This window comes from Corvus hawaiiensis, chromosome 2, assembly GCF_020740725.1.
Source record: "Corvus hawaiiensis isolate bCorHaw1 chromosome 2, bCorHaw1.pri.cur, whole genome shotgun sequence".
Lineage (NCBI taxonomy): Eukaryota > Metazoa > Chordata > Aves > Passeriformes > Corvidae > Corvus > Corvus hawaiiensis.
Window position 1 is genome coordinate 68,157,884 of NC_063214.1, and position 24,009 is coordinate 68,181,892.

The 24,009-nt window shown below is 37.6% G+C and overlaps 1 protein-coding gene across 7 annotated transcripts in view; it reads right to left on the minus strand.

The window, feature by feature from the left end:
- The window catches only part of PCDH9 (protocadherin 9), a 684,038-nt gene that overhangs the window by 456,951 nt on the left and 203,078 nt on the right, over positions 1–24,009 (minus strand). The gene's annotated exons all lie outside the window — the stretch shown is intronic.

A 24,009-nucleotide genomic window follows, 5' to 3' on the forward strand; every position in this document is an offset into this window, starting at 1 on the left:
ATACTAGTCTTTCTCCTGTGAAATCATTTACATGAATATTCACTATCACCTCTTACTGTCACTGGATTGTTACATCAAGAACATGACTCCAGACAAGGAAGAAAGCTGTGAGGGTTGTGGATTTTCTTTGGTTGGTTGGTTGGATTTTTTTGTTTTTGTTTTGGGGGTTTTGTTGTTGTTCTTGGGTATTATTATTATTATTATTTTAAATTTTGGTTTGTTTGATTTTAAGTCACAGTAAATGAAATACCAACTATCACTTTAAGAGGAACTTGGGCAGTGCAAGATGCATTTTGGAAACAAAAATACAGTAGATTACTAACATTCTAACTGCACATTACTAGCCCTTCCTAAAGAAGACTAAAGCAAGATTTCTAGCTTTCATATGTCAGAACCACACTACATTTGCTATTTAATATTCAGTACTTCCTCAGCTTCTGACTTCCACAGACAATTAAAACATTCCTATCTTCAAAAATGCATTTTGAAATGTACTTTAAGTAGTTAATCAAGCAAGTTACAAAGTGAGAAAAGTTTTAAAAGCCATTGTGCTTAAAGAAGAGATAAATTTGCCAAGAAGAAATTCAAGTATACATTGAAAGTGTAAGCACCTCATTATACTAGTGCATTTATGGCATTTAGATAGCAAGTTGTAACTCCTATTTTCTACCTCACTGGAGTTTCTGCTACCAGTAACAGAAGAAAACTATTCAAGCCTTCATGACTTTTGTCTTTGAGATACTGCATCTGTGTCCCAGTATGAATATGAGCAAGCTAATGAATGCACATTCCCAAGTTTTTACACATAGAGAGCTGCTTACAGCAAAGCTGTAAAAGAGAGAGAATATCATGATTAAGACATTTGTAATACATTCCATCAGTTCTATTTCTTGTGGCTTCTCTACGTTCTGTCTCACATAAAGTTTCGCTCTTCTACTTTCTCCATCTTTTTCAAAAACTTCCTGAAACACCAAGGGAGGAACTGAGACAAGCATCATCAGGGAGAAAATAATTTTCAGTACACTCCAGGAAGTCCCCAAACCACACACTAGGCACTTATGCGTACACAACTGTGGAATAGCACAATGGGTGGATTTTGTAAGAAGTGGTGGATTCCAGTAAAACCAACTAAACAGACACATCAATTTTCTTCACATTGAATTCCAAAGTGGAACATCCATCTCTAAAAACTTAAAAAAACTTCTAAAAATCTTCTGAATACTATTCTATTTAGATAAAAATACTGTATTTAAAAGTGACTACATTATAATGACAAAGCAATGAATTATTGTATCAGTTTAATCTAAAATAAATGCCATTTAGCTTATTTGGTGGGGAGATGAGAGCCTGCATCCTCCTTTCACCTAAGGAAACTGAACAGTTTAGGACATTTGCCATACTCCCGTGTCTTCATAAATCTCATGTTAGACTCATTATCCAATATCAGTCAGTTAATTACAGTACATTTGAATGCTATTGGTCTCAGATTTACAGCATAGAGTCTTAGTGTCCTGCATTTAAGGCAGAAGAGAAGAGTTTTGTTCCACTGTTCAGTGCTGTAGATCTCATTGTTCATAAAAAACAATAAACAGTGGCAACTACTGATGTTTAACCACCTAGGTTTCTACTCTGTAAGAGAAAACAGAAGCTGGCATGAGCTGGAAAGCAAAGCAGTCTACTACTTTTGTCAAATCAAATTAAAATGAGCTTTATAGATACATTGGTGCTCCAGTTCCAAAATTAATTGTTACTGTCTTTTGTAGTACTTCTAGAATAAAAGAGAAGCAGGTTCTGCTTGACATTATTCATCCTGACTAGTCTTAGAATTTGAAACTCCAGATAGGTGTATCTTCATTTAACACATAATATAAATGTTTCATTTTTGTAAAATGTAACTCTGATCCAGAAGGAAGAATAAACATTTCAAACCAGAATTTAGTAAGGAATGGGTTAGGTACACCATGCTGTTTTTCAAAGGAAGTTTCTCTTTGCCAAGATAGAGGCACACCACTTGTAAGGGTTGTAAACAACATATATCATATGTTTTCTTCTCCACTTCCATAGTAGAGAATTTAATTTATCCTCTGAGAAACAAGGTCAGGTATATTTAAATAAAAACCAGCAACAACAACAAAACCAAAACCAAAAAACCCAACAATAACATGTGCTTGAACTATTCAGTATTTTACAGTTGACGGACTATTGTCTTAAAAATATACAGATTTCCTTATAACCAGCACTTGAGATAATCTACCTATTAAAAAAAAATCATAGCAAAAGCGGTCATTGAAATAGAGGGAGCAGATCCAGGAGAATCAGAGACAGGAGACTGCTTACAAAAAGCATTCTAGGATAACTCTTGTCTCGACATTTTTAACCCTTAGCTAGTGTAGATTTTAAGTTACACTGCTGTGGATGGTTCATTTATGCAGACCATGTGAAAATATCATAATTAAGCAATTTTCCCTGATGGGATGCTGAACACTCTACACTTTCAGAATCCAGGTGTTTAATTTCCTCCTTGGGCAGAAATTCTGTCAACATGTTCAGATCTACGACATGAGAGAATGACCGGGGATGGTCTTTGTGCAGTAAAACTCTCACACATCTGTATAAGGCAGAACTCATGGGAGGCTTGGGTGACAGATAGTAGATGCTGCAATTTTGCAACTTCAGTAGGAGTTGATGCTACTTTGGTAGGTGGGTGGCTGCATTTCAAATTTAAGTTTGATCTAAACACAGTTTGCTATACATGCTTCCTAGATATGCAGAGGCAGAATTTTTCTTGCAACATATTTTTCCAAGTATGAGGAAGCTGAAATATTTAGATAGCAACACCTACTCCTCATTTTAAAAGTGCTATTTTTTCAGATTAACTAATTATGAACTGTTTGAGCAGAACTTTTTCTCCAGAGATGTAAAGTACAAGTAAAATAATGTTTTTGCTAAAATTAAAAAAAAATATCTGTGATGGTCATTACACAAAAAACACTGTAGATGTATTTTTAGAGACAAAATCTCATGAAAAATCATCTTCAACGCCCAAGATGATAACGTTATGAATATACCGATATTTAAAATTTAGGAATAAATCTTAAGTGACATCTTAATGAAAAGTTCTTATACAGTGCAGTATACCTGCTTGTTCAAAAGGAACTTGGTATGTGAGGGTAAGAAAAGCAATAAAGAAGGTTGAGAGATTAAAGCCCATCACTTTATAGGTCTGGAATATTTATCTACTTATTATTATTCTCTTTTTAATTCATCTGACCATCTTCCTTCTGTCTGGCCCATTTGGCATGCATTTTTTGTCTGACCTTACTGTCTGGAGATCATCTCAAAATGACACCTGAAAACACAGCATGATACGCAGTATGCATTTCCTAGCTTTCCACAGTTAGAAGAAAACAAAACAAATAAATAGTGAAGTCACGGGAGTCAAAATCTCCTCCCAATCACTTTTAAAGCAGGAAAGAATAAAACAGTGACATGTTTTATTTTATTTCAATGTCTCACTAGAGAACCCCATATATAAAAAAAATACATACTCATGTCACATCCACACACAACTATTTCACTTCCTTTTAAATGAACTGCATGCCTAAGGATAAGATTCTCCACTAGCAACATGCACAGACCATTACACCTCTACAAAGCCAAAGAAGATTTTTGAAGAAAATACAGCATATGTACAATACAGTTATACTAATACATACTTGTCATTGAGATGTTAATAACTGCCTGTAATAGTTTCACTGATATTCATTTCTAATCCGCTTCCATGTACTGCCAAAAAAAAACCCCTTTCAGCATTGGTATTATATGGGGTTTTTATCAATATAAAGTTAAAAAGTCATTCTTGAAAAAAATTACCACCCTTGCCTGTTTTACTGCTGACTGTAGATGCTATTTGCTTTACTTAGGGCTGCAGAAAAGAGAATTCTGCTCTACAGCAAGAAGTATGTTGTGATTACCCGTGAGTTGTAGCACACTGCCTAGAAAAGAACAACATTTTTCAATATGGAACCAAGAGAAATTTACCATTTGTTTAGAGGTTGCTGATGCTTGAGTAAGAACATTATTTTGTTTAGCTTTATTATTTGAATAGCAATTTCAGCATCTATTTATAGATTATCTCACCTTTGAATAACTGACTTAAATTTCCTCTTTTAAGTTGGTTATATGTTTTATACAGACATGCTGTTTGTTTTAAATAGGTATCTTTTCATTTTCTTTTTTTAATAAACAAGTAAAACTCAACTTGTTCATATCTCTTAGACTTTCTTAAAAAGAAAAAACAAAGGAAGAGCGTTCAGTCACATATCAGTTTAACACAGCTAAACATACAACATCAGAATACAAATTGAATGTGTACACACATGGATCTTAATTGGTCTAGCAGATTCTCAAACTGTTCCTTTACAGCTGTTGAGAAAATAAAACAAATTAGCCAAAAAGCTTTATCGGAACAGCCAGAGCAAGTTTTCCCTGTCTCATCTGTCTCCTATTTTAAGTCATTCTCTTTTTTAAGGTCTGATCTTCCCAGCCAGAGGGCTTGGAGAGATTCATCAAACATGGCACAGGTGATTTCTAAAACATCCCCATAGCTACTGACAACCATCTCCCACCTGAGGACTTCCCACTATCCAAATTTTCAATTTCCTCAGGAACATATTTTCATAATCAACTCTCACGTCCCTATTTAAACTTGCCATCTCACTGTCTGACACTAAAAAACTGTACAGTTTCAACTCAGGCAGTATTACTGGGGCATAGGTAACTGAATATATGAAGCCACACACTCCTCTCGTACACAGGCAGAAAGCTTCACTGATCAGCTCAAAATCTGACTCCAACTTTCACTGGAATTTTACCACTAATCAAGAGAGTGAGGTGCTCCATGAAACATCTCCTAAAACACTGCATTGTACACCTCTAAGCAAAGCACTTTGTAGCAAACCTTTCTTTCTCTCCATGCCAAAATTCACAACAGTTTATTCTGGCACATGTCGCTTTACAAATACTAAAAAGCTTGCCTGCAAATACAACCCTTTTCTTTGAATACAATTTTCAAAAACACGTTTACGAAGTATGTGTAACTGGGCACTGATGACTCTGGTGAGGTGACCCTGGCTGGACACCAGGTACCTATGCTGTCGCAGTGACCGCTGCTGTCCACTGCCCAGGCTAGCTCCAGCGGTGTGTAGCAGAAGGGGGGAGCAGCTGGAGGCGCTTTAAAGCTGCTCCTCTGAAGCCTCAGTTCTACCCAGGGGAGCTAAGGCTCCAGACACTGTAGCAGTCAGCAGCCCTCAATGAAAGGACAGATAAAAAGTAGCGAGGAATTTTGCCACAGGACACAAACCACACTTTATTCAAGGGTCTCCTCTGAGGACAAGCAGCTCTGGGTAACACCTTATAAGGGGAGGCATTGCCATGGGGGTGGCTTAACAGGGGACCAATAGGGATCTTTAGGGGAGGGATATGGACAGGGATAGACATTCATGTAGGCCAATAGCCTCGAGGGGTGGAGGGAAAGGGATCACATGCCCCAATGGGGTGTCCAGGTTTAGGGGATTTCCAAGAGGGGAGGTATCCGAGGGGCAGGGTCTCGGGGGACTGACGGGGGCCATATAAGGGTAATTAGGGAGGGCTCAGGTGATGGACACCGAACCTTCGGGAATAACAGGAGGAGTTTGGGTGATTGATAGGGAAAGAGCCAGAACAAGGGGAGGGGATAACCACATGGAAGCACCGGGGGAGCGGCTTGGATCTGGGGCAAATCAACTGGGAATAGAAGTAGGGAAGGTAGGGATGAACCATTGGGGTACAAAGAATATACAAAGAACATATAAAAACATCGCATCACCGCACTACCCAAAGTCTCTATCACTCTGCTTCTCAGCAGGATAAGGGAAGAAAATAAGAAACTCAATCTTAGCCAAGCCCAATACAATGACTCTTGAGGAAAACGGGGATTTCTTGCTATGCTACTTAAGAGAGTTTAATAAAAACTAAGCCTGCCCATTTATGTAACTTACATGCTATATAGCCACCAGATATCATACAAAAACAAGATTAAAAAAAAGGAAGGAGGAAAAAATTTTAGCAAGCTACCCAAGCACAATTTGGCTAAAATAAAAGTTATTCTACAGCACAGTCAGAGATCACAGACATGAAAGCAGTTTTACTCTGATCGATACTGATATGGTTCACAGAATCACAGCAGAAAGCAGTCAACCAGAGTCCACTATCGCCCAAAGAAATCTGACCTCCAGGGCTGGGGTCCTATCATGTTTGAGACCCAGACAGAACCAAAATATTGCCATTCTCAAAGCTGCCTTCTAAGGAAAGGGGTGAATGAATTAGCAAGAGGACTAACTTCAAATAGTCCTTTACAGAGAAGACACATGTAAATAGCAGTGCTTTGATCAACACTGTCCATCACCTGCCTTTCTCCCAACACAGATCTACTATTTGTCAATAAAATAAAACTACAATCAATTCTAGAAAAGGCATCTGCTCTATATATTGGTCATTGGGTTGAAATACACCTGGGTAAGCTTTTGAAATTTGAATTACCTGAAGAGTGCACTATGACTTTAGGCTGAGACACATTTTGTCTTTAACAAGATCTTATACTGAAGGACCTTCATGGGAATTAGTCTGTCTTATTTTTTCTAAAATACAGACACTAATGACAATGTTACCAAAGAGTTAAAACTTCATGTCATAGGCTATTTCCCACATATCTGGGGTCATTACTTCACAGTTGATAGAAAAAGATCCCTAGTGCTGGGCTTTTAGTTTAGTCCTAGCTTTTTTTCTGTTAAAGGAATTTTTTCCTGTGCATGTTGTTATCGGAACAAATAGCTAGGTGCTTAAGAAAGACAAAAGACCCGGCTGCTCCTTTTGTTTCACCTGCGTGTGTGGGCAGTTGGGTCTCCGGAGTTCGGACAGAAAGGAGTCTGCTTGCTTCGGCTGCTTTTTCTTGTGCTGGAAAGCCCCGGGATCCCAAAGCCACCTTCCCTGCCCTGCTGGAGGCCGGGCTGTGGCCGCCCTGCCCTGCCGCTGCTTCGAGCCTTCGCTGCGCTGTAGCCGTGCTCGCCCTGCCTGCCCGACCTCTTGGGGGGTTCCCCGTTTGGATACATTGCGTCTGCCACCCGGGATTTGTGCTCGTCCCTGCCGCTCCAGCCCGCCGCTCCAGCCTGCTGTTCCCGAGGGTCCGGCCGGACACCGGGATCGGCTGCCCAGCGGTTTGTGAAGCCTTTGTTCCATCCCTTCCCGGGATCCCAGGGCACCAGAGCCGCGTGCTCCCCGAGCTCGCTCCGGAGCGCCCCCTGCAGCCGCGGGGGAACCATCGCACCTGCCCTGCTCACCGGGAGCCGCCAGCGCCCCTGCCGGCTGCGAGCGGAACTGCACCCGAGGGGAAAGGGCCCGACAGCCGAGAAGGCTGGCACTGGGTTTGTGATTGTTTGCTGTTACTGCCAGAGTTATTGTTGTTTGTTTGACTGGTAATATATAGAATAGTAAAGAACTATTATTCCTATTTCCCACATCTTTGTCTAAAAGCCCTTGATTTCAAAATTATAACAACTCGGAGGGAAAGGGGTTACATCTGTCATTCGAAGGGAGGCTTCTGCCTTCCTTAGCAGACACCTGTCTTTCAAACCAAGACAACTAGATATAGACAATATGTTATAATCAGGAATAAAAACCCCAAACCAAACCAAAACCAACAACAATGAAAACCCCAATCAAACAAACAAACAAACAAACAACTACAAAACAAAACAAAACAAAAAAACAAACAAAAAACAACCGAACAAACCCTCTTGCAAAAAAAAAAAAGTATGTGGGACTAATGAAAACTGTTTTCTTTTCTAGACTCTGCTGACTCTGTAGGATTCTACCCCTCCAGGCCTGTTTCCAGCCACTGTAGCTGGAGTCCAACTTTACTTAACAATTCTAGTTGATAAGAGAATGCAAATAGTTTACTCCTATGTCCTTATGCAAGGTGCTGTGCAGTGAAGGGGATGCAGGAAAGCACTGTCTCTTCTGTCAGGCCATATTTTCAGAGGCATGTTCGGTAGAAAAAAGGCTCTTGAGCTCTGCAAGCAGCAGAAAGCTCAGGTTTACTGCTCAACAAAAGATAGCACAGTCTATCTAACTCTTATTGCCACCAGATATGGCACACACCCAGGAGGAGGCAATAAATCTGATGAACAACCGATGCTAATGCAGGCATGATTATCTCAGCCATTATGCCATGTTCTCCTACTCGACTTTCAAGATGAAGTCTCAAGCCATCACAGAGGTAGACTGTACAGACGGAGGAAGGTTGTGTCTGATTGCTTAGAAACTTCCCACGAGAAATGTCTTTTTCAAGGAAAAAGAGGGTTTCTCAAGGGACTTTGTGAGCATGGTAACATACTCTGTCCAATATGGATACCCTGTATTTACCAGGAAAGCCTGACTTGCTACTGTCTTGATCATTGTGTAGTGATCTGTACCTGGAAAAAACAAGCATAAAATGATGTTTTCTTCTAGTTCAGTAGCATTTTTACACTCACATTACACCACAGTAAATGATTACACACACTGCAAGACAGTGAAAGGTTTGAAAGGCATTACTTTTTACCTGTCCGTAACTGTTTCTCAGCAGAACACAAGCATAAAAATGATACTGCCAACTGCCTGCAGTAAGAGTCACTTGGCTCCATCTAAGAATTTCAAACTATTTTTCAAACAACCAATTCCCTCCACCTTCACACAAAACAAATAAAAACCAAAACACCCTATATTAGGATATAGTCAAGCAAAGCAAGCCACAAAAAAAGTTCCCTGAGGTCAAGGGTAACGCAACTGAAGAAACTCCTGTGTCTCCAACAGATCTTACTCCCAATCCCCTGCTCTAACCCATACTTTGTAATGGCATAATTCATAAAGGCCCTAATTTCATTTTCTGCGTATTGCGGTTGCTCCATCTCTCCTTTTCCTTTTCTGCAGGCCATAGAAAAGACTCACTAATCCTCCTCTCATAGAAATGCCTGTTTTTTCTGACATGCTGATGTTCATGTAGATGTGGGTTTGCACTTCTTCCCTTTTCCTCACAGTGGGTGAAGCTTAAGTTGGCGTTATGTTGAATGATAGGATAAACACAAAGCAGAAAGAAATAAGCAAGATAAAAAAGAACAAGATAAGAAACAGCAAGAAGTTTCACAAATCTCCTCAACTGATGATGCTGTGCTGTGACAAATCAGGCTTGTATAGATTCTGTCATAAGCTAGCAAAAAGACAATATAACTTTTAAAGGTCATCCCTGTTTTCAAAACTCTGCATTAAAACAAGATGTTGCCTCTAATTGTATTTTAGTGGCCAACAACTGTGTTCTTCTTCCCCTTCCAAATGCTGACATGAGTCAAGTGCTTGTGAAACAGCTGCCACTCACGGAATTCTTAGAGGAGGTAAATTTCATAAAAAAATACAAACACCAGTTAAGAAAGCAGCAGCACTTCTGTTACGATATGGTGCCCTGTATCTCATAGAAGGACCAACTGGACCATGATTCTCTCTAGGAAACCAGTTGAAATCTTTAATCCGTTACAGAGAAAAAGGTCATGCTCAGCCTTCAGACATGCTGATATTCAGCTATATGTGAATTAAGAACTTACCAATGTTTAATTACCCCTACAGTAGGTGCCTCCCCAGCAGGTACTTCTTTTTAAGTCACATTAATCCTTAGGCCCAAGTATGGCACTAGCTAATGATATCACAGGTTATGTAATTTCATCATAAAAGTCCTCTCTAAGCACATGGTGTACATGCTTACAAAGTGATTTTAAAAGTGTAATTCCAATGTTGTAGCAGTAAGTGCAGATCAAAAAAATGTTTAAATATTTTCTGTATGTCCTACAGGAATTCATATTAGAATTTCATCCTCTAAGAGACTTAGGCAGACAACAATTTTTCTTTCCTCAATGCCATTTATTGCAGTAAACTAGTGCTTGCTTATCATAACTGTTCCATGTGCATCATGACGATGTGTTGATCTATGTTTGTAAGTCCTTTCCTCATCTCCTCTTCCACCACCCTGCCAGCATCAGGAAATTAGAAGCATAAAAATTATGCCACTTAGCATCAAACACATTTTGCCATGACCCTACTATTTTCTTCAGAAACAATGAACATTACCAAGTCAACACCTTGCGAGAGAGAAGGCTGAACTGGATCTCAGCATAGCACAATAAAAGTACCACGTTGAGATGTGTGTGCAGTCAGCCATACAGGGACTGAAACTAGAAGTGGTCTTATTATGCAAACAGTAGTCTCTGGTATGCAAATAAATACAAACAAAGCACAACACGGGACTCTTGAATAATACCAGCTTCTGCTGGCAGTCAATAAATCACTTCTTACAATCACTTAAAAATAAACAAGACACACACACCCATTCTAAACATGATTGTCATGCATACACCTAAACTGATTATAGGTATGACAGGAATCTTTTTAAAATCCAAAAGTCTACAACAATTTCTGGCCCTCTAACAGCAGACATTCTAATTAATCTACATGTCTTGCCACTGGGCCATCACCACCAGCACAGCTACATAGGGTTTCAGGCTTTCTTTATGGTTACAGAATTTAATTACTTAAACCAGTTTACAAAAGCAGAATAACCTAACATACGTAGGAATAAACTTGAAGCAGAGGACAGACACAAAGGACAGACAAAGGATGGAAAGTGCAGGTTTTGAAGCATTATTAGCAGCCTTCATTTACTCTTCCCTCCAATCTCCTACTAAAATAAAGAAGAGAGGAATACATGTAGTTTTGAGAACAGCCAGGAGCCAGTACCAAAGAAGAGACTGTAAGTCCCCTTTTGTTTTAGAGTTCTTGCAGCAGCAATACTGAATCTGCATTACAATGCTTTGCCTCTGGGCAGCAGCAATATCATAGTATACTACGTTAACTATAAATGTTTAATCACTGCCTGTGATCTCAGCACAGTCCACCAGTTTCATTTTGTGAGCATGGGCCAAGCTGTGCAGAAATATCCTAAATCAAGGTTTAACAGCATCAGTTAGAAATTATTCTGGCTGTGAATCCTCTTATCTCCTCTTATTCATACTACCCAGCTCTGAAGGCAGACAGCTTTTCCAGCACAACTGTTTTACCTAAAGATGCACCCCACAATGCAGAGCACGTAGACAAGCAAATTAACTCCCAGTCACATTAATGTTATCTAGACTTCAGTGATATCCACACTCCTACAAGCTACAAAGCCAGCTGTCTTTTTTCTCTGAAGCTTAAAAGTCATAGTAGGACCCAGAAAAAGTGAGAAAATGAGATTGATCAAGTTCATTTCAATAATTCTAGTTTGCATAAAAAGAGGTTTTCTGGTAAGTAAGTAAAAAAGAGATTTCCTCATTCACTGGAAGAAAAGGAAAAACTGGAAACAAGGTAGGATATAACAGTAAGGTCCATTATATGATGTGTTAAACTAAAATTTCAGACCCCTGGGGCATAAATATGTAACAAACTGACATTCAACATCCTGTAGGCTAATTATGAGCAACTGCACTAGAAATCCTGAGTGAACTATTCACCTTCTGCATTGACAGAAATGCACTGGCATAACCTGACTTTAATAAAGGATTGATATCCCCAGCATCGTGCTTTAATGAATTCTGATTTGATATTAGTAACAGCTTGCCCCATATTAGTGTACTGGTAATGGCCTCCCACAGTTTCTCTTTGAAAAAGAAACTAAATTAGGATCATAGAACAACAGATATTGTAAACTCTAGTGAATAATCTAGAAGACGGGCACTGATCTATAAGAAGCCTATAGGACATTATACAAGGATAATTTTGTGGCCCAGAAGTTAAATAATTAGGTCTGTCCCTGTCAAATGTGTGCTAGGGATTAACATATGTCTATATTTTAGACAGTTAACTGGATTTGCAAAATAGAACAAAACTGCATTGCCCTCCACCAGGTAATGCTATTTTCTTGGTACTTCAGTGGATGATTCTCCTGTGCATGTGTGCATTTTGTGCAGTTATTTTAGTAGTCATTTAGTTGTTTTACCTGAGTTTGGAGGAGATACCTCTGAGCAACCATTGCATGATATTTGGAAAATCACTGCATCGTGCAGCCCCACTGCTTTATCTGAGGCTACAAGGTACTTTTCAGAAGTGTTCTTTTAGTTGCTCCCCCAAACAAGTACCACAGATCTGATCAGCTGCTTTTAGCCAAGAAACTGTTTTATTCTAATTAATAGTTTGGAATTCTTTGGCTGTATATGTTTTTCCACTCTAGCAAAATGGAGTTGCAAGAGGTTGTACTGGTAGAGGGCACAATTATCCCGTCTCCAAACCAACAGGATAAACCCACTCAGATATCTTGTATGTAGAATTACTACCTTCATTTAAACATGCTTCCACTACATTGCAGGCCTTGTATTGCTTTATTCCACTAATTTTTATCTTACATTCTACAAAAAAGTTTGAGATTTATACATTACCCTTTGTCTATTGCTTTAGTAATATCTATCTTCCTTTTAAAATTAAAAAAAAATCCCAAGCAAACAAACAACAAAAAACCACACATCCTCTGCTTAGATACAGGCCTTCTTTCCTCTTATTTTCAAAGAGAAAAAAAAAAAAAAATCTTTGGGGAGTCAGTAAGAAAACCTTGCAGTGTTTTCCTGCTTTCAAACATCAGGCATCTTGTATAACAGGTCAAGCTTTTAACTTAATTCTGCACTCTGCTCACTGTAACAAGACAAGAAAGACAGGGGCCTAGATTCTAGCTCCAAAAAAACCATGTGATGCATTTTGGAAGCCCACTCTTCTCACCTTTTTCCTCCATTGAAAGCAAGGGGCATACCTATTTTGATATTGTTGTTGTGAAGTGCTCATTAAATTATTGCTCATAGCAGGGGGCAAGGATGCTTTTGACTAAATCTGTTATCCAGCCTCCTGCAGTGACTCTCCTCTGGATTCCCCAGCAGGCAACTCTTTGATGTGCTTATAATAAATGGAATACAACTGGGAGAAATCAGAAAGGGCAATGTTGACAACTGTCCGAGTAGGTTACAGCTTGAATGGCAACTGAGCAGAAGGTCTCTCTCTCCCTTGATCTCATACCTCAGATCTCCTTAGCATCATTTCTGGTAGGCATCCAATCTCCATTAGCAAGAGTTTCTGGAAAATTGCATTCCTCCCTAAATTCTTTCTCTCTCTGCTGTAAATGTAATGCACTGTTCCAGGCCACCAGGTCTTCTAGATTAAATGGGTTTGCAACTCTAACAGCATATTCACTATGATAGGCAAAGCGCCAAGATATAACTGGTGATACATAACAGAAATTACAAGCAATATTAATGGAGGATATATTTCAAGAAAAAAACTATTTTCATTCCAGAAGCATTTTTATGCCATTAGGTAAAGGGCAAAAATGTTAATGCTACTAAATACGGTATAATTTCTCAGCAACCATTTTTATCTGATGAATGCTATATATTTATGCCATACTGCAAATTGCCTCGTAAATTATCTCATTTCATCAGCACTAGAAAATTCAAAATACATGACAACTTTAAAATATTGACTAATAGCTGAGAGTTTTGCATACTGCTTCATATATTGTGAAAGCATGTGGTTTTTAAATAAAACTTTTTATGCATTAAAATACATATGCAGACTAATTTAGTTGGTAATAGTAACTGTAAATTCCCCTGAAGACAGGAAAATTATATCTCATCCCTCTTCCAAGCATTTCAATACCTAATAATGTTTTCAGCTCTTGTTAACAGTTCTTGTTCCTTTGCAATATCAACCTCTAAGCTGGAGACTTAAAACCCTTAAAGTCTTAAAAACAGTTAAGACACATAAAAAAAGCTGTTTGAAGGCTAAATATAAGAATCAAGGAAATAAAAGAAAGAAAAGTTAAAGAAAAACAGAATTCACACACAAAAACCCCCCACAATCTAACAAGATGAAAGGCAGAAGGTGCTTGATTTGAGATTTAACTTTTTCAAATCAGCCTAGAAAATTCCTGTTATAGCAGAGGCTGATGCTACACAATCCAATTGGCTTTTAGGAATCCTAATTTCTATGATTCTATGAAAAATAGCCACTGAGTTAGTGGGAATTCAAGCACTTCCAACCAGAGGATGCCAAAATGTAAGCTAACACTGAGCAATAGTAGATCATTGTGTTCTTGCTCTGAATGACAATTTGGTGCATGTGTGAGACAAGCCTGAGGCCTAACCAGGACTTCCCACAGAGAGAGGAGGAACAGGCAGCATGGTATAAGCCTCACAGCAACACTTTCAAGTGCTGTATTTCAAAAATAAATCTCAGACTGTGCATGGTAGAGAGGACGCAGGGACAGAAGAAATTAACTCTCCAAAGAACAATGTTAAGTTTTCACTTTTCAAAACCTTTCTGAAATCCATTTTTTATAGAGTAACTGAAGAACAAGGATAAAGTATTGGTAAACAAAAATATACCAGTGATGAAATCAGAGCACTGTTACACTGTATAAGAGCTTGTGCTAAATTTGAAGAGTAACAGCAGTTTCAATAGTTTCCACAAGAATGAATAATGACAAACTATCTAGGGATTCAATTTTACTCAACATACGCAAACATAGAGAAGATGATATTCTTGGACATTGGGGAAAATATTTGAAATGAGATGTCACGTATTCTTTGAAATCAGTCCTGTTAATACACCATTAGGTTAATGTCACTGGCCTTAAAAGTTAACTGTCATACTGTAATTCCAAGCTAATCTAAGTTTTCCTATCATTTTCGTGTCCATCAAACCAGTGTAATAGCTACTTCAAGGTTTTCCACATGTGGGAGATCACTGATTCTGAAAAAAAACACTTCACTGAAATATTTGTGTAATTAATTCTCAAAACCAACTGAAACAACAAAAACCAAAAAGTACAACATACAATTACAAAGCAATGTTACTTCTCATCTTGACTAGGGACTAGGGATTAGAACTGCTATATGCTTGTGTAGGTTTTCAGTACTGCACACAGATACTGACTTACACACTTGGCCAGACTAGCACTTGGAGGCACATCTCAAAATTTTCCACTTGCTTTTGACACACTATTATGCCATCTCAAAAGTTGCCAGAGATAAAAGACTCAATAATCAAATTCACAGAAGTTAGTATAAGGAAGAGGAATTGAAAGTCAAAAGATCTCTGACTTTGAATGAAGGTGATAGCAGACTCATATACAATTGTCTTTCCAAAATCTGATGCAACACGATTGCCTTCAGCTTCCCTTAGAGCAACAAAGATATGCTATTTCTCCACCTGCACAACAAAGCATTCCATAAGCATCACTAAGGAAAATGGCTCAGATTATTTACTCCAAAAAGATGTTAGTCAGGTGAGACACCGCCTATCCACACTGTATCAGCGTATGGCCTTGGAAGGCTCTACAAGGAAATAGCCTGCTGAAAATCTGTTGACTTACAGATTTACAGACTTACAGTGGTATTTGTTTTCTAAGAATCTTAAATCTATTCTGTTCCAAAATGTTTTCCTGAGGAAAACAAAAAAAAAAAATTACTAAGATATTCCTTCTATTTTTACTCACCAGGAAAAGTAAAATCATACTAGGACTTAACTGATTTCAAAGCCAGCCTTTTATTTTTGACTTGTTCCAGAAGAAAAATTAAAAAAAACAACTTATATTTTAGTAAAAGTGATTCAAATATGATATGAAATGTAGATCTTCAAAATTCTAAATTTTAGTGACTCTTCTTTTACATAAAAAACTGTAGCACTGAAGCAGAACTCAGAACCTAAAATCAGCTACCAGCATAAACTTAGATGAAAAAGTAAAAAGTCAGTACAAAAGAAATTAAAACTATTTTTTATAAATAGCAAAGAAACCTTAAAAACCTAAAGATTATGTTTTTCTTATATTTTAAGCTTTTTTGCATTGCATAGGTATAGTCACAGCCACTTTCTTAACAGCTTCAATGGCTTAAGGTTTCAGCATTACACAGAAATGCTAGCAGAAAGGATTGACTGCATACTCCTTTATCAATTTAAGAAGAAAACCTTCAAAAACACCTGCACTGGTCTTTTAAATTAAGGTTGCTGGTTTTGTACTGTAGAATCTCAGAATCACAAAATGGTGTGGGTTGGAAGGCAGCTTAAAGATCATCTGTTTCCAACCCCACAGCCGTGGGCAGGGACACCTCCCACTAGACCATGCCAACCTGGTCTTGAACACTTTCAGGGATGGGGCATCCACAGCTTCTCTGGGCAACCAGTTCCAGTTCCTCACTACTCCCACAGAAAAGAATATCTTCTTAACATCCAATCTAAGCTTACTGTCTTCCACTGGCACTTAGAATCACAGAAATTCCTGTAGGTGAAAGAATAAACTCTCAACATGTGCGTGGAAACAAAGATAAAAAATACAATATTTTAGGAAAAAAGATGAGAGAGAAGAGAAAAGAGAGAGGTCACTTTTACTGCAGCGATGATTACGAAGGTTTTGACATGCATGAAAATCAAAATAGTTTGTCTGATGCAAGCCAAGGATTGATCTTCTATAACAAACAATTGGAATTTTTATAAGCTGTTATTCAACCAAAACTCACCAAAAATTCAAAATAACAAATCCAGCTCTAGTTCTCAAAATCTTGTCTGATTTTAGGAAATCTTTATATCAGCACGTACCAAAAAGTATTTCAGTGCCTTTAGCTGAGTAACTCAGTGATCTGTTCAAGCTAAACAATTTCCTGTTGGATTTCTTCCTCTTTTCCAATTAGCTAGAAATTGTTTCTGCAATTTGGCCTTGCCAGCAGGTAGATGTCCTGAATTTTGAGTTAGTATGAAATTCATCTCTTGCAAATAATATCTGTAGATATATGACCTCTATCATTTTATGAATATTTACCCCATAGATAATGATTTTACCTATTTTAAGTATTTACCCAGTTCTCTCAGAATCAGTCAAAGTTATATCAGAAAGTTATATCCAGCAGGCAACTGGATTAGATTGTCCTTGTGTGTCCCTCCAAACTGAACCATTTATTCTTTTTATTTTAGAATAATAGTAGCATTTGTAGCCATTACTGCAGACACAACATTAATAATGCTGATCACTGAGCATACAGAATAGGTGAGTTTCATAAGATCATTAAGCCCCAATTTTGCATGCCCCAAAACTGAGAAAGTGAAGCATATACACATGTTATTGTCAAATAGGATGAAAGATCTTTGAAAGTTTAGCTCTGGTATTTTTATTTGTCTCTCAGAATAATATCAAGAATTTATATAATAATCCAAATTCTACTTCAGGGTATTTCCATTAGTTAAAGTCACTGAAACCACTTTTGTTCACATTCAGAGGCAAAAGAAAATGTATGCTGAAAATTAAATGTATATTTAATTGTATATATATGTTTTATATATTTATTATATTTATATATTTAATTTAAATATATATTTGCAGCTACACTGGAAATTGAAGCAGTTTTTGTACTTTAATAGGTAAAGAAAATACATTGTTTTATGGTAAAAAGTGGGTGTCTTGGTACAAAACTACAATTTTAAAAACATCTTTCCAGCTGCTGTCAAACCCTGAAAGTGTCCACTTTGCACAGCTGGGGCAGAACCTTCATTTTAGAAATCATTAGTTGTTCCCAGATCTTACCCCAATATTTGATTATTTAGCAACTTACCTACTAGGTTTTGGGACAACATGCTAGAACTTTGCTTTTTTCTTACTCATTACTAAACTGCCTGAGTACTCATTCTAGTAACAATATGCACCAAGACTGAATACAATGCACTATTCTATATCAATCCCTTTGAAGACAAATTAGTGATTTAAACATAACATTGCTGTTCTGAAAGGTACAACATTGTTGTTCACTGTGCTGTTAAGATGTTTATTTGCTTTGCCAGACTTTAGAGACTGAATCACTCACTGGATGAAATGGCTTGAGTTTCATAGTAAGGAGAGCTATAAAAATAGTCTAAGCTACAATTTGAATCCAAGGCATTAAAAATGTATATGTTGTTCTATATAATGCAAATACACATTAATCTTAGCAAGCATTATGTTTTTATGTGTAAACTCCAAAGTGATAATGGGATACAAATGGAAAAGTGAATTTGACTTTGGAAAAGGGGGGAAAAAAAAAGATTTGTCCTCATACTGATGCAAGAATAAAGCACTCTATTTAAAAAAAAATTCGTAATAATGATTCTTACTTTTATTATAGTTAAAAAGACTTTATTTCTCCTTACTGTTTTACAATAGTGAAAAAGGACTTTCTTACTTTTAATAATCTCATTTGAGTAAATGAGAGGATTAACTGAAAACCCAGATAAGATGCAGCTAGCTAAATTTGTTTAATAGAAGTATTCTTCTAAATTAAAAAATCTTTCTCTCATCTATTTAACAGCGATATATATAAGGAAGAGAAAAAGTAAGAATCACTTTTACTTCACAGATGTGAAATTAATTACAGAGATAAGTGAGCTACCAAGGGCTATTCAAAATCTTTAAAGAAGTTAAGAGACTGAGCACCAGATCTCAGCTCACTGCTTTATCACAGCATATCATTATTGAGTGGCACAGCATCATATCTATTATACAATTAAAAATATACATACTTACAGCCATCTCTAAATACACAACCTTTTTTATTGGGAAGCAAACAAAAACCCATCCCACAAGCAAATATCAGCAGAAAGAAGAACAATTTTTCTGTGTAAATCATGAACACATAATCTTTCTTCTCTTGAGAAATTTACGGGCTATCAACACAATTTTGACCACAGTACCATGCATGGAAATTCTTACAAATGAAGGACTGTTCAAGAAATCCTACTTGCTTATTCAAAATACTGGATGTAAGCTCTCACTGATCTTATGGGATGCATTTTAGACACACGGATAGAATCCAAGGGATTAGACACAAAACTTACACTGGCGTGGGGGATACAGAACGGAAGTACTATGCTGTGAAATGTATACCAATTCATAAAGGATGAAGCTCACAAAGAATGGCATGGCTTCTATGTCACTCATATTTAACTCTGCATCACATTAGTCCAATGCAACTCCTCTACTGATCCTCATCACTGGACACACATTCCCTTGGTTGTCCATGACAGGCCTTTTGCTTTCAGCACCACTGTGCATTTGATCTCAGTTCAATAATGGATAAAAAAGACCATGCTAGAATAAGCAAACAAGGTCAGTGATTTTTATCTGAGCCTTTTATGTGTATACATTGTCTAAGCCCACCAGCTGTATAGAGACACGACATGCTTTCAGATGGATCATGGGAGAGAGTATCAGTTGCGCTCCAGGATCCCTGTAGATTGAGATCAAATCCATAGGTCAAGGAAAAGAAACCTTGGCTGCTCAGAGGCATCTGAGGGGACTATGCTGTTCCCAAGGGAACTATGCCTAGCAGGCTATAGCAAGCAAAGCCTGGTGAGGTATTACTGCTCAGCTACAGTTAAATTCTCTTTTCAAGTGAAAATACAATAAAAACAAACCCCAAATCCAACCATAAAAATGTCTCACACAGCTTACATCAGCCTGCATTCGGAAATATTTTCACCCTGCACTTCTTTACTGTTTCTATTACCACAGTCCCTTGTCATGGGATAGGAGGTGTTCAGTGCAGGAACTCCTGAATAGGTTTCATTCTTTGACCAGAGGCTCTGCACCAATTTTCAGTTACTGCAATTCAGTGTATGATAAGGGGAAAATGGTTAAGAAATTATCGTATGTCTGCATATTAGCAGCTGCTCCAAAGCATGAAGAAAAAGCTGTAAATTTGAATTTAAACCTTCCATGTGGAAGCATGCTGCCTTATCACCAAATCACTACTTTAGTTTTCCTTGTAATGAATTCACTTCTGAGACTTTGAGAATAAAGATACACATATCAGGTACACTGTTCTCTCTTTATTAAGCAAAAAAGATCTTGTTTCAGCCTTAATTGTATTTCCCTCAAATAGAAGGAAGAAATAATTCAAACCAAACCTAATCCAAATATCCTTTAACCCTGGTATTAAGAGTTCAAAATACAGGCAAAATATTTTAGTGTTGATTGGTGGTCTACTACGACTGCAACCACAACCTGCCTCCACAAAGACACAGGGGAAGAAAAATCCAAATTAATATACAGCAGTTAAAACACACCTGAAGAATAATAAAATATACCAAAACAAAGACTAAGAAAAAACCTATTTGTTTATCCACTTCAGGCTTTTTAAAATAAAATTTGCTTTTACTATGAAGAGGAATGCATTGTAACATAAACCCATGTGGTACTTCCATTCATATGATAGTAGAGATAAAGCATTAGAAATCAGTAAAAAGTAATTTTCTTCCTGAAAGGAGCACAATAGAGTATAGTTTTACATTTTAAGAATGGGTACATCTTTGTTCTGATGGAGAATGAAGCTGAAGAGAAAACCAAAAGAAACACAGCACCCTGAAAACCCCAAACAAACAAACAAATAACCGCCCCAAAAGCCAAACTAAAAAACAAACTAAAATCGATCTCATCCCCCCCCCCCCCCCCAAAAAAAAAGAAAGAAGTATGCCCAGCTCTCAATGCATTGTGAGGTACAAATCCCCAGGAGATCTATTACCACTGTGCTGTAAACTGTGCAACAGTTCCTACCACTCACATTTGATGTGAGAGCGTATCCATTGAATCAGTCCATTAAGGACTGCCCAGTCCAGGAGATTCTGAGTAAGTACTTCAGCAAATAGCTGCCACCATGCTTCCAATGGCTACACTCCTAGTAAAAGCAAAGCTGACTCACTTCGAGCTAAATTGGGAGTTAAGCTGCAGTATTATCCCCAGTGTGGCCTGCCAAAGTACACATTCTCTAGACAAGCACTAAGTGGGCAGACAGTTCTGGGGTCCAACACAGCAGAGAAAAGGAGTGGATACTACCTTGGTTCTGAAGAGGACAGAAGGATAGTCACACCAGAAGAGGCTCCATGTCCCTAATACTGACATCTGATTTCCCTGCAAAACTTAGAAAGCCACAAGTTTTGTGGTCAATGTTTTCCACCAATACCTGTGTCCAGCCTGATCACAAACAAAGAATGCAGACTGGAAAAGCATACAATGAACTTTTATGACTATTTGAAACACACTGTCTTCTCCCACTCTTCCCTGCTCCCTCAAGCACAGCTGAAAGAAGGACTGGTGGAGGACTATGATCTTCTCAACAAAAAGGTAAACGGTGGATTTATTCTAGTTAGATAGAACAAACTTACCTGACCATGAGTGGTTGCTTTTGTCAGTTCATACATGAATGTATAGTTTATTTGAAGGTGATGCCTTTTCCTGGTCTTAAAATCAAGAGTCGAGTCATACACGGTTAGAAGGGGAAAAGGGATTTTACCTTGGTATTTATTTTAAGGATCCTTAGGTGCACTACGTCCAGGTCGAATGCACCCCAATGCCCACTGCAATGCACACCCCAAAAGATCTGGTGTAACATTATAGGTCTTACTAATTAGCATATCTAGCAAAGATTCCCCAATGAGAGGCTCACTCGAGCCCCCCTCCCCAAGGAGCTTTCCCCTGGATGGTTCTATCTTAGTTTACAGAATGTGTTCTGGAGAGAACCTTGGTGTCGGGGGCACACTGATCCCTAACTATGAAGCTTCTAAAATGTTTAGTCTCTTAGCTTGACAAACAAGTCCAAGAATGTAGGCAAAAAGCACTAAGAATACAGAAGTTGTAAAAAGGTATAAAACGGGTTTAAAAGAAAAGGCAAAAAAATCATCATGGCATCAAAGGAGTATGTGCTTTAAAACCCCTGCCAGCCTATCCAGTACTGTAAAAATTAATTAAGTTTCACTGAAGCCAATGAACATCCCATTTACTTAGTGGAAGCTTCAGTTTCTACCACCTTCCTGGAACCTTTTCAGCCTGGGATGCCAAAGTGTAGAGAACCATTCCCATCACCACTGACTCAGCTAGGATGCGAGACAGTGTCAGTACACATCCTTTAACAGATGGCTTCTGACTGCTTAAAAAAAAATAAGCTAGTAGGCACTTCTTTAGCTGTTTATCTTCTTTTCTCTCTCAGGCCTCATAGATATAAAAGCAGCGGAAGAAAGTGGCAAGATGTCATCACTGTTTGAACACCAAGCAAAAAGAAAGCAGAAAATACAACTTTTTGGTATACTCATCAGTTTGAATGAAAAGCTGCACATTATTTATGAGACGTGTGAGAAACAATCCATTGTACTAAAAAACGATAGTCAATCCTAGATATAAATTCTCTACTGGTCGATAACCACTATACCCATTCCCTCAGACACGAGAATGACCTGACAGAGCCATAAATTCACACATTGTCCATTTTTCACAGAGAAGCTCCCCCCCAGACAGTCTGCAGTGCACCAGGCATGACATCGGCGTAAACATTTACTCATTTATTATTTTACGCTGACTGCTTTTCAGCTCCCCAACAATGGGCAGGCAAGTAAAAATGGTAATACAACCTGGGTCAGGTTCAAGACCCAAGCACAGGCTGAATATAGGTTTCAGAAATGGCACAGTATCCCTTCCTATCCCAGCAATACTCTGGCACTCACTAAATATGGATTTGCTTTTAACACGAAACATCACATAAATCCGTAAGGTTTTAATATACACACTCATGAAACAAATTCTCTACCTACAAGTTTCTTTGAGAGAACCAAACAGAAAACTCAGTCTGAACTTAGTGAAAATGTTAAAAATGCCTGGCATTGACCCAAAGTCTTTCTGAAGAGCCTGACCGATAATTAGTACATTTTCAGTGATTTGCCCCTTTTGGGGCCTGTGTTCTAATGGCTTTTAGAGCTCACAAATCAGTGCTAGGATTTGCTCTGTGCATTAACGTGCAGAGAGTGCTAAGCTACTTATTTGTAATGATACTGTTCCTGTAGGAAAGCTTGCCTTGATTGTTAATGATACTTGAGGCTCTTAATCTTAAAACAAGGAGGGACAGAAACTGCAGGGTGTGGCAGAGTCTGCAACACAGTTTATCATTTCCTGAAAATAAAAACCTCACTTAATTCCATTGATAGCACTCAGAATATTATAATAGGCATTTAATTTCCTAAACAAATTGAGTTTTAAGAAGCTGGAGCAATCTCTGAAATTACACTATTTTCATTGTTTATCTTTGTTGTTGTTGTTTTTTAAAGCTAGGACCTATTCAAAAGTGATTTATTTGAAAGAATAATTTGAAGAAACTTGCTCTTACTTTCCACTACTCTCACATCAATTTTTTTTAAAGCACAAATAAAAAAGGAGAGTAATATCTTATTCCTCTTCCAGATTAAACATTAAAGACTGCTGTATGATCAACATTGCACTGCTGCCTAATAGTGTACACTGTTGACACATTAATTGGTTTATTGACTAAAGTTTTACAACTTTTCATTCAGCCCAAAGTGCCCTTGCTGTGAACTCATCCAAAGAATTACCAGGTTCAGTAATCTAAATTATATTCATTAATACAATAATAGATATATATATATAATAAAAAAGAACAACTATTACCTTCAAACAAAGCAGAGATACTGACTTCAGTAAGACTGATTTTACATACCAAAAAAATGCCTAGACAATCAAAACTTTGAATACCCAAAATAAAATTTTCCTTTGAACATCACAAGCTGTAGCAAAATAAACGGGAAGAATAAGTATAATACATATTCATATGGAAAAAAATTTTATGACATATAGAGAAAAAAAAAAAGTATGAAATATAGGCTGACTGGTAAAGTATGATAAAATAATGTCATGCCAGATTTCCCTGTTGCTGTCAACCTTTTATAGCTTTCATTCCCATCTTTCAAAATATTTTTAAAATACAAATTGCAGGGAAAAAAAAAGTTCGGTATGACCTATTCAATTTGCAATTCAAATAGAAAGTAAATTTGACAAATTCTCTGTAAAGCATA